We start from the raw sequence: 21,293 nt of genomic DNA, 5'->3' as shown, positions 1-21,293 counted from the left end.
ACCAGACTGCTCTGGTCACTGATAGGTGAACAAGTGATCATGGATGCTATTGAAGATGTTCCTAGCAAGGACCTTACCCGGCACCAAGAGCAGTGTTAGCCCCCTGTAGTTGGTGCAATCCATACGATCACCATTCTCTTTCCAGACAGGGACAACAAGTCCCATTTTCCAGTCAGTTGGGATGACGCCTGTCTCCCAAATGGAAGCAAAGATTGCTTGCAGTGCCAGGAGGACAGCCTTACCATCAGCCTGGAGAAGCGTTCCTTACCCTCAGTTGGTTCACCACCTGTGCAATCTCTGTGAGATTGGGTGGTTTAGAGGTAACTGGAGGATCAGCCTCAAAAACCGTGGAGCCAGAGATGTCTAATGTCCTAGCTGGACAATTTGCTTTAAACAGCTGCTCAAAATAGCCAGCCCATGTACCCTGTCTGCTTCTTGAAACCTTTAGAATGGACACTGGCAACCCAGCACCACATGTTATGGTAAGTGACTTTATAGAATAGCTCAATGAATAGAATGTAAGCTATTTGCTGAGTTTAAAGGAATACTCCACCCAAAAATGAAAATATTTGTATCTGTTACTCATTTTGCATTATTCTCAAATTTTTAGTGAATGGATATAACAAAATTCTTGACTCATTAGACTTGAATAGAGAGCCAATTTAAACAGATAAAATATAATTTTTTGGTAGGTTATTCCTTTAACAATGTGAACCAACTAAAAAGTTTTTAGCTTTATAGAGGAGTGGGTGGGGTCAGAGGGGGGCCTATGGGATGTTAAACAAATAACATGATAACACAAATAACTTATATGTTAGTAAATTGACTTGTTTGGAATTAAATATGCAGCATGGTATTATGGTTTCAAAGGTGAACAGGATAACAGAAACATTTTTTAAATACATAATAGACTAGATGTCCCCCTGTGGCTCTGCCCGTGTAGTAGTGAAATAGGACTCCACACTCCTGACGTCAGGCTTCCCCCTCCCCTCGGCCCACAGCCTCTGTCTCAGATTAGCACGAATATATTGCTCCTGTAAGCAAACTATGAGAGAAGTCACAAAATCAACCGGAATGTTCAAGCAAATTATAGAAAAAAACCCAATCTAAATCCGTTAAGTAGTTCTCTCATTCACTAGCTAAGCGGAGGTAAGGTACTGCCCGAAGCTGGCACGTGAGTGAGACAAAGAACTATAAAAGTGTAGAAATAGGGGGTTTGGAAGGATTTGAGCCAGGAGGACTACAGTGGCTGAAGGGTATCATTAATGGCAATCTGACAAATCACCATTTGTCTGCCTTGGAAAGAAACTGTCAGAATGAATTTTACATTTCATTTAAATATTAAGGCAGGCCTATAGTGCTTTTTAAATCACAAAATTACATTTGTTCGTTTCAGTTTCATTTAGCTCACGTATTTGATAAAATACTGGTCATGTTGTGAGTGGACAATGCTGTGAATAACAGGTACAATTACATTATTCATTATTCAGACTGGTGTTTGCTCAATAAAATCTGCCAATGTCTAGAAAAGAAATATTTGGACTCAAGCTGAAGAGAATAAAACCAGAACAATAATATGGGCTCAAAAATAAATACCTATAGGAGATCTGTCTCTTTCTGACCTTCTTGTTCAGTTCAGGTTTCAGGGGAGACAGGGTCTATCCCAGAAGGATTTGCGTGAAGGATAGGAACCAATGAATTACAGTTTTTTGGTGACTAATTTTGTTTTGTGAAATTTTAGTTTATTTGGCCTACTGTTTTCCATTGTTATTTTGTTTTATCTCATCTTTCATGACATCATGATTTATTTCCTGGCCATGATGATGTGGCACAATATGACAATATGACAACATTGGTACACTGGTAGGAGACCTCCATAGATAGGTTGAAAGGCTCCTAGGCAGAGAAAGGTGGATCCAGTTGTCATTGTAAATACTGCCACTAATGACATAGGTAAGGGTAAGCTGCCACTTCTACAATCCTAACCTAAAGTAAGGGGCTAAGCTGAGGAACAGCACTGACAAGGTGGTCTTCTTAGACTTTCTGCTTCTGCCACTTTCTAGGCAAGGTAAGAGTGAAGAAATTAGATGATTTAACACAGAGGTCAAATGCTGGTATAGGTTAGAAGGCCTTAGGTTTATGGGATACTGGGACATGCGCTGCAATAGATGGGGCTGGTACCACTATGGCAAGATGCATTTCAGGCGGAGGGCACCAATGTATTGGGGGGTATATGAACACGTGACTCAAGGATTGTTTAAACTGGGGGATGGGGCGCAGGGAATTTTGGACACTCCGTGTTTATAACTTCACATAAGTTAGCTTACAGTTAATATGACAAAACATGAGTAATACAATAAAATTGTTTGTCTTTATGCTAGAAGTACCAAGAGCTAAATAAGTGAGCTGGAGCTATATGTACATACTTGCACATAATTACTATATCATAGTAATAACAAAGGACTATCTAAATTAGAGGGATGGGCATGAATATAATATAAAGAGATGGAGTACACATTATTAAGAAAACATAGACAAAATCTAAAAAGTGGAAGACTTGTTGTTTACTGTATGTACAAGAGAAACTGAATGCTTGTCTGCTTCAAATAGGTGATTAGCTACATCGGGATTTAACTAGAAAGCAACAGGGGTAGAGTCCTAATATTGGGAGTTTGTTATAGAAGTTATCACTGCATCAATATTTATAAAGCTACATTTCATGTGTAAGAGATCAGCCTCGGCACAGGCAGACACTGACTCCAAATGTCTTCAAAACACGCACCCTTTATTTTGTGACACACACAACAACACACAGTGCCCAAATCACCACTCTATACTCAGTGCGTAGTCCTTAGTCCTTCACTTCAGGCCGGCTCCACTCCTCCTCGTAAGCTCCGTCCTCTTCTACCCGACTCCGGCTCCTTGAGTGGTGGCTGCAGGCTCCTCTTATAGCCCACCCAGAAGTGCTTCAGGTGGTAATTAGAATAATTAGGCTGCACTTCCAGGTGTGGCTGTATCACAGCCCAAATGGGCTCGTTAAGTCGTTCCGCTCCCCCTGGCGGTGGCCACGGTGCCCAAAACGCATGATCTCTGGTGTTCCATGATTGTGGCCCCGATAACACCCTGGGGTTGCGCTCTTGCACCCAGAGAAACATAGTGCCCCTCTCCCGGTCCGTCCTTCTTAAAGGTGCCCCGGTGGGGCAAGATCCCTGGTCATCTGCCACACATGGTACAATAATTTTGTTAGTTCCAGGAGCCTCTTGAACCTGGAACTGTTGATAACATACAGTACCCAAGGATGAGTCAGGTAAATGAGGATTTACAAAGTCAGCAAGGAGTTAGTGCAAAATGAAGAAGTGCTTTTATTTAAAACAACAAACAGTGTTTAAAAGTGCAGTGCTTCAAGGTTTCCTTAAATAAATAATCCATAAAATTCTGTGATGTGGAGGTTAAAACATCCAATACATCCATCCATCCATCCATCCATTTTCCAACCCGCTGAATCCGAACACAGGGTCACGGGGGTCTGCTGGAGCCAATCCCAGCCAACACAGGGCACAAGGCAGGAACCATTCCCGGGCAGGGTGCCAACCCACCGCAGCATCCAATACATAAATCCATTAAAATGAAGTTATAATCCCAGGTGGAATCTGTCCTTTAAAATCCAATTCCAAGCCACAGTGCCTTCTTTCTAAAACACTGATGTCGCTCCAGCTTACTCCAGATGGGATCTCTGCAGCCAGAGTGGACATCCACTAAAAGGGGCAGTCAACCTTAACATGGCTCGCGTCCCCTGCCAGTCCCAGACCTTGCTTCTCCAATTCACACTGCCACTTCTCAGCCTTATGCAGGAGCCCCACATAGTCAGTCACTTCTGCTTTGATAGATAGATAGATAGATACTTTATTAATCCCAATGGGAAATTCACATTCTTCAGCAGTAAAATCGCTGAGCAGGAGCGACCACTGCCCCTTAAGCACCGGCCTTGTGCTTCTATACAGTTTACCTGCCCGACCATCTGCTTCCATTACACAGGCTCCTCCTACTCGATCCTACCCTTTCTCTTTCATTGACCTTTGACCTTCTTCTCTCAATTCTGTTCCTCTGTTCCTCCCGATTGTACCATGCAGGGTCCCTTTATACATATATAACAGGATGGCTGGTACTGCCTTAGCTAGTCATGAGGCCACTATAATGGATGAACAGCAGGAAACTGCCTACTTGGGCCATGTGTTCCCCAGCACTCTGGTTGGGAGAACTGCTTTGATCAAGCTCTCATTTGGACAACTGTAGAACTGCATAGGCATTGTAGTCTCAGTTGACAAACATTTTGGGGTTTTTGGGTGCCACTGGAGGGAGCTGTCGGACAGGAAGCTTCAATGTCCTATAGATGTTGTTCTTGCGCTTGAGTTCTGGCTTGAAAAGAAGTCCTTCTGCTTCAGCTTGGTGAGTCAGAATCAGAAGTGGAATTTGACAAAGACCACCTGGAGAGGAGTAGTGGTCAAAAAGGAAGAAGAAAACAGAAAAGAATTCAAGGCCTTGTCATGGAAAAGAAGCATGTTGTTGGACACAAACTGGCATTTTGGTAGTTGTTTTTGGGGTGTGGGAAAGCTACAGGCCACTATATGCACACACACACACACACACACACGCACACACACACACACGCACACACACACACACACACACACATGCAAGCACACACTCACGCACATATACACACACACGAATATATACAGTATATATTTAAATATATATTTATATATATCCATCCATCCTTTATCCAACCCGCTATATTCTAACTACAGGGTCACAGGGGTCTGCTGGAGTCAATCCCAGCCAACACAGGGCGCAAGGCAGGAAACAAACCCCGGGCAGGGTGGCAGTTCACCGCAGGGCACACACATACACACCAAGCACATACTAGGGACAATTTAGGATTGTCAATGCACCTAAGCTGCATGTCTTTGGACTGTGGGAGGAAACCGGTGCACCCGGAGGAAACCCACGCAGACACGGGGAGAACATCCAAACTCCACGCAGGGAGGACCTGGGAAGCAAACCCGGGTCTCCTAACTGCGAGGCAGCAGCACTACCCACTGTGCCACAGTGCCGCCTATATATATATATATAGGAACAAAATCGACTCCAGACAGTCACAAAGGTTTGGGGCAGCCACCTGTATAATATGTTCCTGGCTGCAAAAAGGTTTGAAAAAGGTTGAGATATTTACAAGACAGAGTCCAAAACAGAACTGCCCAAGTGGAGGTAAGATGGTGGTTTTAAAGGTAGGGAGAGAAAATGAGGTCATCCAGGCCGGAACCGGAAGTGGCATCCTCGAGACTGGAAGTCACATCAGTGACTCCAGAAGTGATGTCATCAGTGGTGCTGGAACTGGAAGTGACGTCGTCAGTGGTGCCGGAACCCGTTGGTACCTAGTGTACCAACCTAACCGAGGAAGCAGATCTACCAGGTAAACCTACTAAAACCACTGCACGACTGCAACCCCATGAGGACAACGGGGTACTCCCTCCACGTTCCTCCACATAGGTGCTGCACATTTAAACTACAGGAACACCCTGACTCCCAGGCAATAGGAGGAACTGGGACAGGTAATCGCCTCCATCTATGGAGTGGTGGACCCCTGTCCAGATCAGACATCTTTGATTTCTCATGACATTGTTGCAGAACTAGGATTCATAGTCAGGGAGCATCTATATTATCCCCTGGAAGTCAAGAGGGCTGAGGTGGAGTTGGAGATGGTTTCGTTGTCTTCAGCCATTTAAATACATGGTGCTTCACAAATGAGGATCCCTCCTGCTGTCAACCTAAAGAGGCTGAACTGAGGGGAGGCTGTGTCACACATCAAAGGGTCATCCTCCGGGCTCTTTTCAGGTATGTAATACCGCTGCAAGATGGGAGGGGCACAGCCACTAACAGTCTTGTCTTCCCTTTCTCCTGCAGCACCAAGAAGATACTCAAGGAGGGCAACTGAATCTGCCACTTCCAGTCCACAAAGAATAAAGGTGCGACCATGTGGAAGGAGGTTTTGGATATTGCCTAGAGGAGATGATGGATAGAAAGATCCCAATACGGAGGAAGAGATAGAGTTAACCCTTTAATAGCCAATGATAATTATGGCTGCCTCTTGTTTTCTGTTTTGATGCCATTGTGCAGTGTTTTTATTCTGCTTCAAGAAATAAACAAGGACAACCAGCTTGGCACCTCAAAATTTCTTCATGCCTGCAGAGCCTCATTCCCTTGGAGCATCGCAACATTCAATAATTTATTAATTTTCCAGATCTTATCCAGGATTGGGTCACAGGGGCAACAGTCTTATCAAGGAGGCCATACGTCCCACACTTGTCAATTCCACAGGGAGGCATCTGGGTGGTAGGCATCTGGGTGGTAGGGTCAGCAGTTCTACTGCTTGTATCTCCCAGATGTCTGTGCTTCTCATTCTATCTCTATATATATTGTCAAGCATGTGATATTAGGTTGTATCTATCCAGGATGGCTTGCTCAAGTATTACAGGGAGGAATTTTAAGGTGGCATCACTAACCCAAATTCTGTTTACTCTAGAGTGAAGGAGGATCATGTGGAGAACCACTGACATCAACGTCACTTTCACCAGGAGCCACAGTCAGCCCACGCCTGCTACATAAACTCCACTACTTAAACCCTTCAACTATACATGACCTCGTCATTCGCAACCTAGCTTTCACAAGGACCAGTTCCAAGAAGAGTGCACTTTCATTTTTTTGAAGTGTTTGACAAGACGTCTATGCGACATATACTTTGAAAAACTCCTTAAAGTCTTACGCCAATCTAGACAATAAATGGGTATACTAGGTGGTTTATCTTGTATTTTTCAATTAATTTACTATATATATATATATATATATGGAGAATCAAAAAGTAAAGACAACATACCCTTTAATACTAGTGACTGTCAGCAGATGAACACTGCAATTATATCACCTCTCCACATAGTATCCTTGCATGTTGATGCACATTTTGTATCATTCCAAAAAAATTCTTCATTTCTTGGAATTAGAAGATTTCTGGCTGCTCCCAAATCCAGGTCTGCAACATTAACTTTATCATCAGAGGTGAACCTGCAACTACATAGAGCCTCATCAAGTAGACTGAAGATGTGATAGTCACATGGTGCTAGATCAGGACTGTTAGGGTTATGTTTAAAGTGCTGAAACTGCAGCTGCCTCTACCAGTGTGGCCACTGTATGGGATTGTGCATTGTCATAAAGAAGCAGGACTGTTTTTGACAGCATTCCACTTCTTTTGATGCAAATTGCAGGTTTCAGTTTCTCTCTAAGCATAGCACAATACGTTGTACTGGTCATTGATTGTCCATGTTCCACAAAATACACCAGAATAGGACCGTTCATATTCTAAAAGAAGGTCGTCATGATTTTCTTGACAGAGGGATGTCATCTAAATTTCTTCTATATTGGAGAAGACGAGTGTTTCCGCTGTATTCTTTGTATCTTGCTTTTTGGCTCACAGTAATGGAACTTTGTCTTATCTCCAAATCTTCAAAAGGTTTCAGGAAATACTGTAGGTCAAAACCTTTAGATGCTGTTGATTGTGCAGATCATTAAGCTATTTAGTATGTGCAAACTTTACAATGCCCAAAAATCATCATTCAGTTTTCACTTCAGTACTGAGCCAACATCCTTTGGTGAATTTCAGCCGTTTTCAGCAGGTTTCAATCCCTATGCCCAAAAAAGTTTCAACAATGATGCAATCCAGCAGTAAAGAGTCCATGTTTATTTGACCTTGGCTTCAACTAGACTAACTGCAGAGCACTGTACTGTGTATGTTTGAACTACCCATATGCCATTATGAATATGTTCTATCCATTATGGTTACCACATATGTATACTCACACACATGCTTAAGGTACACCTTCAAGGCTCTGTTTAGGTACAAGAAGGGTGAGAGTGGACAATATTGCTAACCACGTCCCCCCATTCACCTGCAGCTCTGAGGGGCAAAAGCCTGGGAATTCCTGACCACGCCCTGGGCTCCAGAAGTCATGCTCCTTCCTAGCCATCTGCTATAAATTGAATTCCACAAAAAAAGAGGGTGGGCATTCAATCTGAAGGACCCTTTGGAGGAAGAAGGACGGTCACCACAAAAAAACGTGAGATGTTGTAAAAGGGGATTGCTGGGATGGTCCCCCAATCCTTGATAACTATGTTTGACTTTGCCTGTAGGGGGTATGCCGACACTTAAACTCCAGACACAAGTACACCACGCATAGTGCTGGGTTCCTAGTCAGTGCTTTTAATAACAACAAAGTGTACTTTTAACGGGCTTCTTTCCTGTGGTGCTGTAAAGCAGGGCACAGCACATCACTGTGTGACACAACGCAGCATGACAATACAGGCAATTCTTCCTTCTCACCTTTTAGTTCCTCTTTTCTCCCAGGCAAGCGTTGTCCAGCTCATTTCTTGACTCAATTGGACAGCTCTTTTATAAGAGTACTTCTGGTGCTCAATCCATTGTCTCCTGGAAGCACTTCTGGGTCAGGTGGAACCACTTTGGGACAAAAATACCACAGAACCCAAAAGGGCAGCCCTGTGGGACTACAACTCTAATGCTGCCCTGCAGGTGTCCATACTGAGACTCACCTGAAGTGATATTGCAAACCAATGTATGGGGGAATGATCTACCCATAGTAGGAAGTCTCCCACTGTCCCATATGCCTGGCCACCTAACTGAGAAAGGGACTGCCAACCAACACAGTCTATTTGCTTCTCCATCCATCACATCCCTCTGTGGCTGTTGGGACACCAGCCCTGGTGCATGGAGGGAGAATATTAAACTATTAAATATATATAAATTTTTTTTTTTGGATTTATATATATTTAATCTGGGCTCAGTGATAGCTCTTGAGTTCTCCCTAGAGTTCACAAAAAGCAGTGTGGTCAGGCAATTAAGATTATGGTTACTTTAACTGTGATTTCTCATGTGTATAAAATATATCTTTTTGGAATAATGTTTTTGATATGGTGTGCACTATAAAGCAAACTATGTTTAAATAGCATCACAGCATTACTGACTAGCATCAGCCTGAGAAATGTACTGGTTAAATTCAACAGATGACAGATGACTCTAAAATCTTAACGCTATCATTTTAGCCTTCCCCATTTCCCTCTTGTATACAGTGACTGACAAACAGCTGTTTAGCACTTACAGCTGGTAAAAGCTGTTCTAGCTATAATTATTATCATTACCACTCCTTTGTAATACTGTTGATTGAAGTTTACTGGAGTAAAATCAAAGTCTTTCCATTATGTCAGAAAAATCAACGATCTGATCATAGACTTTAGAATGAAGAAGCAGACCACATTCCCATCTACTTTGGGGGAGTTGCTGTGGAGAGGGTCAGCAGCTTTAAACTTCTTGGAATGACTGTCACTGATGACCTAAAATGGGTACAGCACATCTTGTCTATTCCTAAAAAGATTCACCATTGCCTTTACTTTCTTCCATGTTTTAGCGAAGGCCAAATGGCTCGTTCTGTGCTCTCCAGCTTCTACAGGTTCACAGTTGAGTCTTCTACATCTTGGTATAGCATCTGCTTGAATCAGAATCACAAATCACAGCAGTTTTCACAAAGCCAGAAAAATATTACAAAAAAGGAAAGAAAATATCTGCTTGGAAAATAACGTCTAACTGAATAACTGACCTAAATGGTAGCTTTCATCCCTGCCTTACCTAAAAAGTAGAAATAGAGCATCTAATTACAAAGATTTGTGTATAAGAATTACTTGTATTCTTTTGAGCTTTGCTGAGTGTTTGTTCATAATACTTCTCAGCAGACATCATGAACAAAAAACAAACATTAATCTGAGACTTCTAAACTTGCATTACATATATCCTTTTCACCTTGGTCCAATGTCAATTTCCACAGATCGGCAAGAGAGATCTAATATCTAATTTAATCAAAAACAGTATAAATCAGAAACAAATCATCAAGTGTAATTTTCAACATTACTCCCTCCGGACAAATCAAAGACAGATTGTGTTACTTTGACACTGGAAAATTTTCCAGATTCATAATAGGAGAGCCATGCCATACATGAGCATTTAATTACTGTAATATAATAGTATTACTAACTTTCAGACCAAATAAAAAAAATTATATATAAATTATGAAAGGAGCACACTCTTCTAGCATCTTTCCATACTCAAAATGAATACCAAGGGTTCAGGATCTTTAATAGGTATTAGGTTATTAATATTTGAAATATATAGTGGAGAAATCGATCCATAAAGAACACAAAATGGACAGCATAAACATTCTAGGCAGTGGCCTGGCTGGAACACAAACCAGAGTGACTGAAAGGTGACATTGGTAACCATTGCACCACCAACAACTTTTTGGTGTTGTATAAACTGGGCGATCATCTGAAATATAAGGAATTGCTTTTACAAAATGCAACTCCTGTAAGAGGGAGATATGAGTCCAGTCATATAAGAAAATAATTAGATTTGCATTTAGTTTTAAAAATGTATCTTTGTGCAGTATGTCTAAAATATATTGTATTTTCTGGTTACTTAAACCTTACACTGCTGTGGCCTATTTAGCTATGCACGTAGTGTAGAAGCAGCATTCTATTAAAAAGTGAAGTTGGTTTAACACAATCTTATTTATACAAAAATCTTACAGTAAGAACAACTGAACGCAAAACTGCATGTGTTTACTTTAAAATACAAATAGAAAGATTCTCAGCTAACTATAGTCTTTGTTAAGAAACTCCCTTCCTAACATAAGTGTTAAGAAGTGTTTTACTGCTTCACCAATGTCCATGTGGCTCCCACTTCCCTCAGGATTGCTTGCGCTCCTTAGTAAGACTGGCATGACTCAAGATGACACCTGCTGATGTTTTTGAAGGTGTCAGGCTGTTCTCTATCCTATCAAACCATTTATTTGTCTGCACAAACTCAAAATACCGAATATTCTGAAACGCCAGTCCAATTTTTGTGTCAACAGAAACATTTCTGAATTATGTCCTCTGTTGTTTCACTTACATGGTTAGTCTACATTCAGCTTGCTTTAACCCTGAAAAGATGCGGTATGAGGGAGAGCTATTTTGTTATTGCTACTGTGCAGTGGAAACATTGATATCCATGGCTCACTGCATTAGTTAAACCTAGCCTTAATTATGATTTACCAAACAGCCATGGTGGTGTACTCAACCTACGCTCAGCCAAGGTGGATAACTTTTAAATCAACAGGAATCAGACATATTTTTTACAGATACTGCAATTGAATGGTGCTATTTAACAAAGACAAGATGCAAGCTAGTAGTATTAGTAAGTAGTAGTACTTTATTATGATACAAATGATAGAACACTGTGTGCTGTAAGGAGAGTAGACCAATGTATATAGAGGGTACAAGGAAGAATAACTTTATATAAGAGGAGAACAGTACAAGGAAACGAGAACACTCAGTTTAGAAACACTTTGGTATTTAATAAGGCTTGGTCACTGTTTGTGTGTAGTCTACTCACTCTCCTTGTATTTATGTGAAGTTTTACTCTGACAACTAAATAGGAGTAAGGAGGTTTAAGAATGATATGTTAATCTGAATCATGTTCCATGATGACACAATAGTTACTGCCTTTGCTTCCTGGATCAAGCAACTTGCTTTCAATCCTGTGCCTAATTGCTGTAGTGTGTAGTTTGCACATGCTGCTGTGTCTACAGAATCATTTCTTCCTGTACTGTAATAATTATTCTATAAAGCATGTGTTTAAGGACAATTGGTGATACTAAAGTACACTGTGTGAGTGTGGGTGCATATCAAAATGGCCTTTGCAATGGTCTGGTGCTCTGTCCAGAACTGTTTCCTGTCTTACACCTAAGGGTCCAGGCTCCCATGACCCTAATCAGATAAAGCAGACATAAGAATATTATGTTAGTTTGAATGCACATGATGCACCATAGAGTCACTTTTGATAAAACACCAAGAAGGTGATGTTAGGAATACTGAAATGTCCTAAAACTAGCCAGAAAAAAGCAGTCAGTGGATAAAGCTGTTATGGCTGACCATGTAATGATGTCTTTTGTTCATCTTCAGAATCACATTTAGAACCTGCCTACCTAAACTATCTGCTAACAACCCAAAGTCCGCACAGTGCTAGTACAAATAATCAAAAATAAGAATGAAAAAAAAAAATACTTTAACATTTTTTTATGATTTTGTTCAGATTTGACTTATTCTTGTTGTTATTAATTCTTATCAGTCTGGCTGTGGTATGATCATGTCACTATTTTATGTTTTTGTTTCTGTTGCTGACACTGCAATTTTAACTGTTTTTAGCTCAGCTGTCACCATGTTTTTTGTAATAATGGCACCTGTTGCAAACTTAATTTTCACATCATTACATTTGGCATCACATCATGAAGACACCCTCTTCATGCCAAAGCTTTGCATTCTCTCTATTCTAAAACTCATTTCATTAATGTTAGTGAAAGCTAAAAGGCACTTCCATTAAGACTTTAGTACTAAGACTGCTCAGTTTGTTCGCTTTGACTATTCTTTCTTTAATTTGTGTTACTGGCTTTGGTAATTGTTTTACTGGATGAATTTCTAGTATTTCAGACTGCTTCCTGTTTCCTGTCTATGAATCTGTGACTGTCCATTTACTATTTTTTTTTCCTGGTTGAGACAGCTGAATATAATTCCATCTGATCCATAATATTTCTTATCCTGGTTTTAACAATGATCTTTAGCTTCTTGGACATTATAAGCTTATGTATGAACACAAGCAACAGCAGGCCATAAGGTAATAACATTGTTGTCATCCGGAAGAGAAGAGGAGACCATCTGAAAAAATAAAAATAAATGACACAAATGCATCAAAATAACAATGCAAACTTGCTCAATTGTCCTTAAGTACTGACGCTCACCATCATGCATTTGAATACATGGATTCAGTAAATATATGAACGGATGAACATAACATTTTTGAAAAGAATTAAAAATATTTCAATTATGTTATGAATAGATCAATGGCACTACTACAAGTGATGGAAAATAGAAAAAGTTGAATGTCTAGGCTCTGAAAATCCTCAACATTAAATTGATCCTAATACTCATTTCTTCTCTTTTAAAAGATACGGAACAAGATGATCCACTGTGGCAAATCCCCTAACGCAGCAGCCAAAAGATGAAGAACACTAATTTTTTCTCTTTTAAACTAGTGTAACTGCTAACCCCAAACAGCTCAAGTGCATGTTAGTATGCTGTTTCAAATACTGTGCTTCTGTCTAGTTTCCTTTATTTCTTTCAGGGTAGTGTCTGGTCAGTCCTAACAAGATTAGGAAGAAACAGTGTGACCTTCAGACTAAGGTGTTTCATAATGAAATGTAAAGCTTCTGTATCAAATCCCTTTTGCTGACATGCCATGTGACAATGAGCAAATCACATAAAACAACCTGGTAAAGCTCTAATTGTAGAATTATTTAAACAATTGCACCAGTGTAAGTTGTAAAACCTTTGGATTAGAGTATCAGTAGCATTAATCATATGAGTTTCAGCAAAATAAATAGTGTAACTGTAATTGGGTCATAAAAATTAAAAGTTGGACAGAGTCCTTCGACTTGCATAAAAATAAAAATCTCAATCTTACAGCCATTCACATAGAAGTTAATGCCACAGTGACATACAGTATACCTGTATAGGAGAAAGCACCCTGCTGAAGTCTTTCCACACACAGAAGGAGTATACAAGCATGATGTGTTTGTTATGAATACAGCATGCAAGGGGAAGAGGTACACAAGCGAGAAGACAAGGCACAAATAGGTAGACAAAACTTAAAAATGCTGCTTTTCTACTAGGCCTTGAACCTCTATCCATTACGTGAAATGTGTTTGTCCACTTCATTTCTTACTAACTACTACTAAGCATTCCCTTTCTCAGCTTCAAACTCTCTCTCTGCCTCCCATTTATCCTGTGACCCTCATGACCCTTCTTCCAGTGAGTGTTTGTCAAAAAGTCTCAAAATGTCCTTTGTCATATTGTGGCTTTGAGCCACATCTTGATGTTACTTCTTACTCAGTGGCAGAATCAGTTTTGGAGTCACAATTTGCTCATTCACTTGCCCACTAAGCACTCCCTTCCTCTCTTTTCATCCTGGACTGTTCCACCTGCCATTGAGCCTTCATCTTGTCTTCCAACTAAACACTCCAAGACAACTCAGATTTTAGAGATCCTTGTAATTCTCTTTTAATGGGACTTTTGCCCAGGTTTTGAAACTGTTTTGAGGGTCAGTGGTAGCTCTTGTTTGCTAGTGGTACATCAGGCTATGCATCTAGAGATTCCTGGAGTCTCTACATACTGAGCTAGCAGGAACCATTAAAGGGTCTTGTAGGTACCCTTCAAGTCTGTTCTCTTTAACAGTTAAACCTATGCCACCCCATAAATAATCTTGCGGGTCCAGATGTGATTCTCAAATGAGAATACATGTCTGGAGACAAGTTGTTAAAAAGTTTGTATTGAATAGTGGAGAAATCTGACACTGCAAAGGCTGCATCCACAGGGCTTCTTCCTAAAACACCCACCCCAATTCCTCCAGTCCATAAAGTTTATATAGTCGGATTTCAGGGAGAAAGCAAAAGAAACTGAACAAAATACGACATTGAGAGATCAGTAACACAAGGTGACTGAAGCCTAATGATTACTACTGTATGTAAATTGTAATGAGTGTGACAACAGAAGAGACACCTGCATGTAGACCACCACAGCTACTTGTTTGAGACTTACTTCTGTCACCTGTGGTATCTTTCTGTCATTTTGACTACTACATCACTATATGGCATAACAACAGCAAATTGATTGTGGTCTATGGATGTATAGTGAATTAAAATGCTGCTTCTATATTCTGGCATGGTATGTTTACATTTACAATTAAACAGTAATGTTAACTTACTTTAGCTACTTGTTTAGACGTGCAGTCTGAAGGTGGATGCTGTGCAGTCTTGTCAATGCTTTACTGGTGTTGTTAGGCAGATTTGTTGATTTGAGTGTTTTGAGTACTGAAACCTGTATCTCCTGGGGCTCTTTATTATTAACTCTCTTAACAGCAGTCCTTTTGATGTGCTGTGACACACCATTCACTTCAAATGCATATTTTATTTCACATTTTCATTTAAATAGCTACAGATTCTTTCAATCTTACATCAACTCCTTCACTATTGTTGTAACTGAACAACAGAGAGCACACATAGCACATGCAACAACATATCGCTCACATTTACCACTCGTCCATTGACGTTTTAGAATACCAATATGTAATCTGATGTTACAGAAAGGTTTTTCTTTTGCAACAGTTTATGTTTATCTTTTTGTATACATCTGGCTTGTGAGTCTAATGCATAGCAGATGAGAGAGACAACCTCCAGCCAGTCAACCCTAATATCACTCTTGATTAGACACTTTAGCTTCAAGCTTCCCAGCTAGTAGTCCTGTGCTGTCAATTGTAGGCCAGGAGGCCTTGTATACTCTTCCCGTGTCTAATTGGGTTCACACTATTGTTGGATAGAGGGTGAGGCATTCATGGCACTTGCTGGTCACTTGTCCTCTAGCATCATAGAGAGACAGTACATGTTTCATTCTTGACCATGATTCTCTCTCTATCTCTTCAGAAATAAAACCCCTGCCTAACAGAGGTCACATGCACTATGCCTTTCATGGACCAGTGTCCCTAGAGATACATGTCTTCTCACCGTGGCATAGCGTAATGCTCCCTTCTTGAAAATGTGGCTTTGTCATTCTCCTGAAGGTCTTACCTAGAATTTTATCTTGCATTTTACTAATCAGATGGTGTCCTTGCCTCTGCATATCTCATATCTAGAGTATGTTACTAGCAATGTTTTAAGTACAGGAACAAAAACAAGTCAATTAAAGCATGAAAGCATGTTTGAAAAAAGACACATCTTGTTAGTTTTTTAAACCAACAAAATATTTCTGAAGGCTATTTTAATTTTAAAAGAGCTACCGGTAAATTGTGTCACCCTCAGGAAGACATGGAAATTAATCCAACAGCTCTCTCTAGTTATGAATTTGCAACCACTTCTCCCAGTGCTTTTTGACGATAGGCATTTAAAGAAGCATTGAGAAGTGATAACCATAATTTAAGAGAAAACAAGATGGCACAATGGTCAGCTTTGCTAATTCAAAGCTCCAGAAGACTGGATTTAAATCCTATTCAAATGATTGCTTGTGTTGATCTTGTGTTCACATTCTTCATGGTCTTTCTGTGGGTACACCAATTTTCATATCAAAAGCAGATGGATTAAGTCAACTGGTGACTTGCATCCTGTCCAGTGTTGACTCCTGCTTTACATCTGATGTTGACTAAATAGGCTATAAACTATCATATCCTAAAATCGAAACAAGAGAATTCAGAAAATGGATTGTGAGAAAATATTTTGTGCAGGCTGACAATGGAACATGTATCAAACCAATTGACCTTTATAACATTAAATAGTTATCAAGATGAAGCAATTGTCAGGGATATTTGTGAATTATTTTTTAATTTAATTTAGGAGGACCTCTATGTAAAAGCATATAGTAACATCATTAGATGCCCAGCGATTGAACACACTAATTAATTAAAAGGCAGGCTTAACTACAGGACGCACCTGGAAGTAGTAGCAAAGGAGAGAATAAAAACAAAATTGAGTGCCATTGTGAACAACTACACATCCTCTCTCTGACACAGTAATACTGAGGACTTTCAGCAAACAAATTATTCAGTAGAAGTGTGTCAAGAAATGCAACTGGGGCTCCTTTATACCAACAGCAATATGTGTGCATATTGTCCCTCTGTAACTCACTGTGGAGTTAGAAGTCAGAAGTTTTCTTTCATTTTAATTTTCTTTCTTTATAGTTATCCTGGTGTATGTTCAGACAAAAGGGTGAGTGTATATTTATTTATTTATTTACTTACTTATCTACCTATTTATGTATTTATTTATTTACAACAACAACAACAACAACAACATTTATTTATATAGCACATTTTCATACAAAAAGTAGCTCAAAGTGCTTTACATAATGAAGAGAAGAAAAATCCATCCATCCATTTTCCAACCCGCTGAATCCGAACACAGGGTCACGGGGGTCTGCTGGAGCCAATCCCAGCCAACACAGGGCACAAGGCAGGGAACCAATCCTGGGCAGGGTGCCAACCCACCGCAGGACACACACAAACACACCCACACACCAAGCACACACTAGGGCCAATTTAGAATCACCAATCCACCTAACCTGCATGTCTTTGGACTGTGGGAGGAAACCGGAGCGCCCGGAGGAAACCCACGCAGACACGGGGAGAACATGCAAACTCCACGCAGGGAGGACCCGGGAAGCGAACCCGGGTCCCCAGATCTCCCAACTGCGAGGCAGCAGCGCTACCCACTGCGCCACCGTGCCGCCCCGAGAAGAAAAATAAAAGACAAAATAAGAAATTAAAATAAGACAACATTAATTAACATAGAAAGGAGTAAGGTCCGATGGCCAGGGTGGACAGAAAAAACAAAAAAAAACTCCAGAAGACTGGAGAAAAAAAATAAAATCTGTAGGGGTTCCAGGCCACGAGACCGCCCAGTCCCCTTTGGGCATTCTACCTAACATAAATGAAATAGTCCTCTTTGTAGTTCAGGTTTTTCACGGAGTCACTTGATGCTGATGGTCATACAGACTTCTGGCTTTTAATCCATCCATCATTGTTGGAACATCATGGTGCTTTGGGTAGATGGTGGTGGCGCACGCCACCACCAACAGGACACCGGAAAAGGAAACAGAAGAGAGAATAGGGGTTAGTACAGATTTTGAATGAAAAGTTATTATAATGAATTAGATATACAGAGTATCAGGATTAAATTACAGTGAAGTTATGAGAAGGCCATGTTAAAATAATGTGTTTTCAGTAGTTTTTTAAAGTGCTCCACTGTATTAGCCTGGCGAATTCCTACTGGCAGGCTATTCCAGATTTTAGGTGCATAACAGCAGAAGGCCGCCTCACCACTTCTTTTAAGTTTTGCTCTTGGAATTCTAAGGAGACACTCAGTTGAGGATCTGAGGTTACGATTTGGAATATAAGGTGTCAGACATTCCGATATATAAGCTGGGGCGAGATTATTTAAAGCTTTATAAACCATAAGCAGAATTTTAAAGTCAATTCTGAATGACACAGGTAACCAGTGTAGTGACATCAAAACTGGAGAAATGTGTTCGGATTTTCTTTTCCTGGTAAGGATTCTAGCAGCTGCATTCTGCACTAGTTGCAAACGATTGATGTCTTTTTTGGGTAGTCCTGAGAGGAGTGCGTTACAGTAATCTAGCCGACTGAAAACAAACGCATGAACTAATTTCTCTGCATCTTTCGATGATATAAGAGGTCTAACTTTTGCTATGTTTCTTAGGTGAAAAAATGCTGTCCTAGTGATCTGATTAATATGCGATTTAAAATTCAGATTACAATCAACGGTTACCCCTAAGCTTTTTACCTCCGATTTGACTTTTAATCCTAATGCATCCAGTTTATTTCTAATAGCCTCATTGTATCCATTATTGCCAATCACTAAGATTTCGGTTTTTTCTTTATTTAATTTGAGAAAGTTACTATTCATCCATTCTGAGATACAAGTTAGACATTGTGTTAGCGAATCAAGAGATTTGGGGTCATCAGGTGCTATTGATAAATACAGCTGTGTGTCATCAGCATAGCTGTGGTAGCTCACGTTGTGCCCTGAGATAATCTGACCTAATGGAAGCATGTAGATTGAGAAGAGCAGTGGACCCAGGATAGAGCCTTGTGGAACACCATATAGAATATCATGTGTCTTTGAGTTATAATTACCACAACTAACAAAGAATTTTCTCCCTGCCAGGTAGGATTCAAACCAATTTAAGACACTGCCAGAGAGGCCCACCCATTGACTAAGGCGATTCTTAAGAATATTATGATCAATGGTGTCAAATGCGGCACTCAGATCTAAGAGGATGAGAACAGATAAATGGCCTCTGTCTGCATTTACCCGCAAGTCATTTACTACTTTAACGAGTACAGTTTCTGTGCTGTGATTTGTTCTAAAACCTGACTGAAATTTATCAAGAATAGCATGTTTATTGAGGTGCTCATTTAACTGTATAATGACTGCCTTCTCTAGAATTTTACTTAAGAAAGGTAGGTTAGAGATGGGTCTATAATTTTCAAGAGCAGAGGGATCGAGATTATTTTTCTTAAGTAGGGGTTTAACTACCGCAGTCTTAAGACAGTCTGGGAAGACCCCCGTATCTAATGACGAATTTACTATGTCAAGAACATTATCACTAAGCACGCCCGATACTTCTTTGAAAAAATTTGTTGGTATTGGGTCAAGGGCACAGGTGGAGGGTTTCATTTGAGAAATTATTTTATGTAAATCAGGTAAATCTATCCTAGTGAAAGACTTTAATTTGTTTATTATGGGGTACTGGGGTTTAGGAGGATCCTTAGTGTTGGGGAGATATACTATGTTATTTCTAATATCATTAATTTTTTGATTGAAAAATACAGCGATAGCCTCACAGGTTTTACTGGAAGTACTTAGGAGGCATTCCTTTGAGTTACCTGGGTTTAACAGATGATCAATTGTCGAAAATAAGACTCTGGGATTACTAGCATTGTTATTTATAATCTTAGAGAAATAGCAGCGCCTCTCAAGACGGACTGTGTTATTGTATTCTGTTATTTTAACTTTTAATATTTCATAGTCAATAGTTAGTTTAGTTTTCCTCCATTTACGCTCAGCTCTACGGCATGTTCTCTTTAAATCAGACACTCTTTGGGTCTTCCATGGTATAACAATGCTAGAAGATTTTTTAACTGTCTTTTCAGGTGCAACTAAGTCAACAGCAGCCCTCACTTTAGTATTAAATCTTTCCACCTTACTATTTACATTCTCCTCGCTATTATAGTTGGCACTATAAACGGACTGATTGGTTAGAATGTTTGAAAGTTTTAAAGCTGTTGATGAGTCAAAGAACCGTTTTTTAACAATATGCTTCTCATGAGTGTTTTCTATCATTATTTCTATATTAAAGAATAGAAGAAAATGGTCTGATAGACCAATATCAATGACCTGCTTTATATCAACTTTTAGTCCTTTAGTAATTACTAAGTCTAACGTATGACCTATTTAAAAGAGCCTCTGTAAAAAATTTAAATTCCCCTGGGGACAAATAAAGCTCTATCTATCTATCTATCTATCTATCTATCTATCTATCTATCTATCTATCTATCTATCTATCTATCTATCTATCTATCTATCTATCTGTCTGTCTATCTGTCTGTCTGTCTGTCTGTCTGTCTGTCTGTCTGTCTGTCTGTCTGTCTGTCTGTCTGTCTGTCTATCTAAATGTGATGGATATTTTTCTGGCACTTGCATTGTTTCCTCCCATTTTCCACAAATATGAATATTTGATAAATCAGGGATACTAAATTGAACCAATGTAAATGTGTTTGGGCATGTGCATGACAGTATCTTGAAATGGACTAGCTGGTGGGCCAGGGATGGCACAGTTTTGTGACCAGTGTTGCAGAAATTGACTCTAGCTGCCTGCAATCTAATATAAAAAGTGGATCAAAAAATGGATTGAGCCCATCAGTTTATGAACATTCAATGCTGGTCTTTTGCAAATAACCAGATACTTAGTTAAAATAAAACTATTGCAACAGAGTTGTTGATTGACCACCAATATCCAGACATTCAATGAAAAATAATCAAAACTGTAAATGTCTATAAAGTTCATAATGTGACCACAAGTCTGCTCTACACAGACAAAGACACAAAGAAGAGGTGAAGTCTAAACTGGAAAGGTAACATGTTTCTCTGTTTCCCTGCACTGTAATCATGAAGTCCTAGATATTTGTAAAGCTCATTCTGATTCTCTCCCTATACCAATGAGACTTTGATGAGCTAGGAGGTAGAAGGGCCAATCTCCTTGTGTTTTTGGAACCAAGCCTAAGATGACCAGAAATACAGATGGCCTAACAGTAGGGTGTTGTATCTGTTCCCAATATTCCTAAATACACTGAGTGAGGAACTGGCCTGGTACCAAATCCTTCTTAATTGTCTTTCTACATTTCTGTTCTGGAGTAACTAGGGCAGTGATGTTGTACACATTCAAGCTGCCTTCATAATGACTTTAGTTAAAAAGACACACATTAGTAATTCAGGGGACCTCCCCTTACCGTATTTACT

The sequence above is a fragment of the Erpetoichthys calabaricus genome, chromosome 5, assembly GCF_900747795.2.
Source record: "Erpetoichthys calabaricus chromosome 5, fErpCal1.3, whole genome shotgun sequence".
Taxonomy (NCBI): Eukaryota; Metazoa; Chordata; class Cladistia; order Polypteriformes; family Polypteridae; genus Erpetoichthys; species Erpetoichthys calabaricus.
Note: the sequence above shows the minus strand (reverse complement) of the source record.